We start from the raw sequence: 7,496 nt of genomic DNA on the forward strand, positions 1-7,496 counted from the left end.
TGCTTGAAGAATTGAAGGTTGATTGTTAAATTGAGCTCCTAAACCTTGAATACAAGACTAAGGTAGGAAACTCATCTTCTTATTGTTGCCATTGAGCTAGATCTTGCATGATTCATGCTTCATTGTAGAACTAAGTCATGTTTTCGTTCATTGTTGTTGAATTGAAGCTCAATCCTTGCATGCATGGTTGTATTGTAGATGTTGAGTTGTTTTCATGGCAAATTGTCACATGCATGTCCATGTTTTCATCTTGTTTGTGAATCAATTGGCTCATTAGAGCATGTTTTGAAGCTTGAAAGTTATTTAAAGATCATGCATGTCATGTTTGAGGATTATTCTTGAAAAATGGTTTGAAATTGGATTTGAATTAAACACCGTTGGGCTTTGATTTCTCAAAATTGAGCTTTGAACCATGTTATTCTATGTGTTTACAAATGTTTTCTGGAAATTCAGCCCAAGAGGTCGAGTTTTGAGTTGTTAAAACTTGGTTTGAGCTTGGAGGTGCAATCTGGGTTTTCCAGATTCTGCACTTCCGCTCGAGCGGGGGCTAGTGACGCTCGAGCGGGGAATCCGAGCATCCAGTATCTCTGCACTGTTTTACAGTCCGCTCGAGCGGAGGATTGGGCGCTCGAGCGGAGTCATGTGTCTCCAGCTCGAGCGGTAGTCGAGCGTCCGTCGAGCGGAGATTTCATCCATCCAGTACTTTTACAGTACGCTCGAGCGGGATATTTGACGCTCGAGCGTGTACCTTTGTTGCATGACCGCTCGAGCGGGGAAACCTGAGCTCGAGCGAGACTCTGTTTTTCTGAAAACTCCTGAAACTGTTTTCTGATCACATCTTTGCATCCTCATCTCATCCTAGGCATTCTTAGGCCTAGTTTAAGACATCTTATTGAGGCTATAGATGTAGAACACACCGAGGCAAATTAGGGATTAAGTTATTATCTTTCCCAGCTGTGTAGCTTAGTGTGTTCAATCTGTTAACTGTGTAGGGTTGGCGACTGGAGAGACACGCTCTAGCATACTGTAGCCCAAACTCTGTGAGTAACGATTGTGTAAAGATATGTTCAAAAACGATTATTTTCTGAACAACTGAACTGTACTGTTTCTGAATTGAATACTGTTAATAGAATGAATGTATGTCCTATATTTTGAACTGTATTGTGGCATCCTTAGCACCTACTGTTTACTGTTACTGTTACAGAGATCTCTGTCGGTTCCCTCGTTGGAACCACTACTGTTTACTGACTGATGGCCATTATTTACTGCTCGGTCTTTTAAGACCTACTGTTTATTGTACTGTTATGCTAATGGATGTACCACATATGACTGTATTGACTGAACGATTGAACTACTGATTTAATGAACTGTTTTCATTACTGTAAGGACATTCATTCTTAACCTCTTTACGCATTATGTTATTCACTGGGCTTTAGCTCACTGCTCATATGTATATGTAGGTGTACAGGCACCAGACCGCGGCTAAGAGCGTCAGGGTTACTTCAGTTTTGTCCAGCCAACTACCGTGCCTCACTGTGAGGTTCCAAGCCTATCATGCTAAGGCTTAGGGGTGTTTTAGGACTCCCCCCTTCTGTACTGTCTTGCTGTTTTGTAATAACCGAGTGAATTGTATAGACTGAATGTTTACTGTACTGTTATATATAGGGATTAAGTCCCTATTCTGAATGATTGTATATATTGTGCATACTGTTCTGTACTGTTGTATATATATATATGTGAAAATTCTTTTTGCATACAGACTGTCACAGCTCATTGGACACTGTTTACTTGCTGTATTGGCTTCCGCCAAGCCCTGTACTCTGTTTTACTGTCTTACTGTTAAGCAGGCCTTCGATAATCTTGGATTACTGGCCGGTTACGGTGCTAAACCCATGGGGCCGGGTTTGGGTCGTGACAGAGTGGTATCAGAGCGATACTTACCACGAGTTATACCGCACACACATGTCCAAATGAGCTATAGGGTGTCCTAAAAAAGTAATTAGGGCATCTCATGAGCATGATAAGTGTGTGGTTATATTATGACTGAATATATGCTAACGTATTAAACCGTTAAACAAATGACTGTTTATGTTTAAAACTGTTATAACTGTTTATAGTGAAATGGATAACGCAAACACTGCAAATGAGACTGAATCCTCATCCTCTGAGGCCAGAATGGCCAGACTGGAGCAAATGATGGAACTGATAACTGCGAAACTGGATCAACAACTGAACCAACAGCCCCTACCTCCTCCTCTTCCGGCTGTACCGGAACAAAATATGAATGTGAATGTACAAAATATGAATGTAAATGATGGGGATATAATTGCTCTCACCCATAAGTTCAGCAAAATGAAACCGCCGTCCTTTCAGGGAGGCCTAGAACCGTTAAAAGCTGAAGCATGGGTTCTGGAGACTGAAAAATTGTTTGAAGTTTTTCCGTGCTCTGAAGCACACAATGTACTATTAGCCACCTTTACATTGCAAGAAGAAGCTAGAAGGTGGTGGATGCTCATCCGTGATGAAAATACCATTCTGACTTGGACTCAGTTCAAAGGAGTCTTCTTTGAAAAGTACTTCCCTCAGTGTGTTAGGGACAGAAAAGTAACTGAGTTTGAACAGTTGAGACAAGGAGCAATGTCTGTGGCTGAATATGAGACGAAGTTCACCGAGCTTGCTAGATATGCACTGCATATGGTGGATACTGATTATAAGAAGGCCAGAAAATTTGAAGGCGGCCTTAATGTCGCAATTCTTGACCGAATAAATGTTTTGAAACTACCGAATTATGTAAATGTTCTTGACAGAGCCTTGATGGCTGAATCAAACATTGAAGCACTGAAAACTGAAACACCAGCGTCCAAATGGCGTGGTAAAAGGCAGGGATTTAAATTTAAGAAAGGCAAGCATAACCCAACAAATAAGAAACAGAACACGGGGTCAACAACTAGCCCCAGCCAAGGGAGTGGTTTCATACCACCCTGTTCTGAGTGTGGCAAGAAGCACAAAGGGGTCTGCTACAAAATATCTGGAGCCTGTTACAGGTGTGGCAAGGTGGGCCACATGGTTAAAGACTGTCCCTCTGCTTCGCAAGCCAGTAGTAAAGCTACGCGAAGCATGGCAGCATCAACTGCTACACCAAAGCCGAACCCCAAAGCTACCGGGAAAGAGCCTATGAGGCAGGGCCGAGTGTTCGCCCTAGTACCGGGAGACGTCCAGAATACCGAGACCGTCGTGTCAGGTATTCTCTCTATTTGTACTCAAAATGCTTATGTACTGATTGATTCGGGGTCTACGCATTCTTATGTGTCGCATGCTTTTTCGCGTAAAATTGAATAGGCCTTGGAACCTATGAACTATCTGTTAGCTGTATCCTTACCCGTTGGGGGATCTATGACCTGTGCATACATGTACCTGTAGACACCCCATTTTTGACCGACTTTAAGACTCAGACGTCACCGATTGAGCGCTTGGTGATTTTGCATAATGTGCTTGTTCAGAAGTTTCAGAGTTGCGGCCGTGAGCCTTGCCTCCGGAGTTCCGAACCCTCTTTCGTACCTTGCCTCGGTTTGCGAACCAGACTCGGTTTTCTTTGTTTCTTTTCCTGAGGGAAGGGAGAGGTCCCGTAGGCCATCTCTCAATGTCCGTAGGCTACATTTGGTGGCCGTAGGCCATTTTTCCTATTTCGGAGTCCGGTTTTCGGAGCCGTCAGGCCGTGTGCCTCGGTTCGGGACCGCTTACCCATCTCCTATTGCTCTGATTTTTGGCATACATCTTATTTTCTCCCTTTTGAGGGACACTGGGGTCTGAGAAACCCACTTCGTGGTCGAATGCCACTTTCGGTGCTTAACAGCCCATTTTCGGGACCCCGAACTGCGTGTTTTGGTCCCCGAGCATTCGTTTTGCAACGGTTTTCGTTCATTTTTGGCAGGTACCTCTGTTTTATCACTAGAGAGGTCACTGAAGGGTAGGAGGCCAGCAATTGTTGCAGCAACCAGTTATACATCCTCCGACGCCCTCCGGCGCCCGTTTTTCGCACTTCCAGGCTAATGTTGAACCCCTTAGACCCTTTTTCTTGAACTTTGAACCACATATTTGTGATGTACACACATGAGAGGACCCTAAAAGTTCATGGCCGGCCATTAATTCAACTTGACCCTTTTGACCCCCTCCTTCCGGGCTAATGTTGAACCCCTTTGACCCTTTTTCTTGAACTTTGAATCACATGTTTGTGATGTACACACATGAGAGGACCCTAAAAAGAGGTGGCCGGCCAGTAATTCAAATTGACCCTTTTGAACCCCTCTTTCCGAGCTAATGTTGAACCCCTTGGACCCACTTTCTTAGACTTTTAACCACATGGTTGTGTTGTACACACATAGGAGTACCCCACCAGTTGGTGGCCGGCCAGAAAATATGATTGAACCTTTTGACCCCTAGCCGGCCGGCTAGGGGGTGTGGCCGGCCGGCCACCTGGAGCAAAAGTAATAGGCCGGCCGTGTTCCTTGCACTGTGCACTTTACAGCTGTGGGGCAATATCCCCCAGAAAAGATATTTATCCGGGGGATATTTTGTGGGGGAATTTTGCTCTCCTTTTCCCCCACCTTTACACCCCCTTGTTGGCCTATATAGCAAGCAAGCCTTGTAGTATTTTGGGGTTAGAAAAATTCTCCTTCAAGCATTCATACACAACTCCATCTTCATCCTTCTCAATTTTTTGAAAAACCCTAAGTCCCTAACCATCATTCCTTCTACACCACCAAGCTCTACCACCACCACCTCATTTCCAGCAACAAGGAAGGTTTCTCAAAGGCTAAAGAAGCTGCAAATTCATCCAAGAAGCAACAAAAGTTTGAGTCTTCAAGGGTAAGTGATACTTTTACCCTTTTGACCCTTTTTCTTGATCTATTTGTAAGCCTCACTTTCTTGTTGTTTCAAGCTCCAGCCCTAACTGAAAAGGGCCCTCTTTTGAGCTCATCTTCACTTTTCATTAAGGGCTCAACCCTGTTTGAGCCCTCCATAATACACTTGCTTCATTGATCCTCTTATATGTCATGATTTTGCATGCTATTTTTGGCCCATGAGCAATCTGTTTTTGAGCATGTTGTAAACTGATATTAGGCTTATTTTGAGCCCCTCTTCAACATTGGAGAAGGGCTCAACATTGTTTGGTGCCTCCATGTGTCACTTGTAGTTATATCCCTTATTTGGCCCCATTTTTGCATAAATTGGCAGCCCCCTTTGCTTCTGTTTTTGGACCTTGGTCCGAACTGAAAGTGGCCTTATTTTGGCCTATACTTCATGTTTCATTAACATTTTTTTTCTTTTTGGTGATTATTTTGTATACTTCATGTTATAGCACCTTTTGAGCCTTGTTTTGCATCACATTTTTATCATGTTTGTATACTGATTTTGAGGCTTCCATAAACTGTGAATATCCATAATTTTGGTCCCTCTTCAGTGTTGTAGAAGGAAATTTTTCAGTTTGAGTTTTGCTTATATCACTTGCTTCATTACCCCTCTTTTGGCCCCTATTCTTGCATGCTATTTTTGCCATACCTATGCTTGCTGTTTGGCCATGTTTATAACTGTGAAAGTGCATCTTTTGGGACTGTATAGCTTCTGTCTTTGCATTGCATGTCCATATTGTGCATGTTTGGCATAGCTATAGGTCATTTCGGGTACCTAAATTCACATTTCGGGACAATTCCATGCATTTCATGTCATTTCGCCTCATTTCGGGACTGTTTTCCCCCATATTTTAGTGCTGAAATCCCATTAGAATGATTGCATTTGTTTCCATGTCATTTCATCACATTTCGTCACCGCCTCGGTTTGCGTGCCCGTGTGCACGCATTTCGAGGCACTTCATTTTTATCCGCCGGCATCCTATGTGAGTGTGGCTGAGGCTCACTCATGTTGGTATAAGTCCATATCATGTTTCCATGTCATTTCATCACATTCCGCCATCGCCTCGGTTTGCGTGCCCGTGTGCACGCATTTCGAGGCACTTCATTTTCATCCGCCGACATCCTATGTGAGTGTGGCTGAGGCTCACTCATGTTGGTATAAGCCCATATCATGTTTCCATATCATTTCATCACATTCTGTCACCGCCTCGGTTTGCGTGCCCGTGTGCACGCATTTCGAGGCATCTCATTTTCATTACATAACATTTTGCCATCGCCTCGGTTTGCGTGCCCGTGTGCACACATTTTGAGGCACCTCATTTTCATCACATTTTGTCACTGCCTCGGTTTGCGTGCCCGTGTGTACGTATTTCGAGGCACCTCATTTTCATTACATATACCATCGCCTCAGTTTGCGTACCCGTGTGCACGCATTTCGAGGCACCTCATTTTCATTGCATTTTGCCATTTTCTCGGTTTGCGTGCCTGTGTGCACGCATTTCGAGGCATATCATTTTCATAGCATTATGTGTAATAGGTTGTATCTTAGATTGCATTCTGTCATTTTCTCGGTTTGCGTGCCTGCGTACACGTATTTCGAGGCATGTCATTCCATAGCATTGAGTATGTTAGGATTATATCTTAGTTGCATTTCATGCATATCATGCATATTACATCGTGTTCGGAATAGGAGTTAGCCCGGGCACGGGAAACGAGGTACATTTCGTACTCCGAGTGACGGAATGTGTCTCAATTCCCCAGTCACCGACACTCCGGATTACCCATGATGGAGTTAGGTTTTAGTTGTAGTTTCATGTGCATTCATCCTATATTGAGTTGTGCATTTCGACTTCTCGGCCATCATGCCTCGATATGCGTGATTGGTGGCACGATGATCGAGACATGCATATATCTGTGCAAATACATTGCTATGCCCCTTTCCTGCTCTCTGTTGCAGCAAAATGAGGAATCAGCAACTTTCCGGGGCTTGGCACGCATTTCAAGAACAGGTGTAAACAGAGGCTAATTGGGGCATTCTGGTGGATTTCCGCGCAAGACAACCCGGACATGCATCATCCATCAGAAGCAAGGCAGTCCCTGGCTTGCATGCCAGTTTTATTTGCTTTCTTAGTTAATTCATTAATTAATTAGGATTTTGTAATATTTTGAACTGTAATATTCTTTTATTCGGGACTGTAATATTGGGACTGTATATTTATTCGGACCCTCTGAGCGAGGGCATAACTGTAATAAGTGTGCGTGAGTGTGATGTATGTCTTCCAACCCCACGTCTTTCTCCCTTTTATTTATCCGCTTATGATGGTTAGATTAGGGCATATTTAAATTAGCATACAGTATGACAGCATGTTTGCATTCATTCATCTGTATTGCATGCACCGGGCTCGGCGCATCATACTAACTGCATTGTACTTTCAATTTCAAAGTTGAATACATGATAGTTGTAACATTTCATATATCATCTTAGAATAGCCGAGCCTGCTATAATTGCATTTTGCATGTGTTGCATTAGGCATTTCTGTATAGTTAGGATCATGCATGATTTCTAATGAATTCCTATTTTGGCTT

This window comes from Camellia sinensis, chromosome 4, assembly GCF_055761805.1.
Source record: "Camellia sinensis isolate YWXY chromosome 4, ASM5576180v1, whole genome shotgun sequence".
Lineage (NCBI taxonomy): Eukaryota > Viridiplantae > Streptophyta > Magnoliopsida > Ericales > Theaceae > Camellia > Camellia sinensis.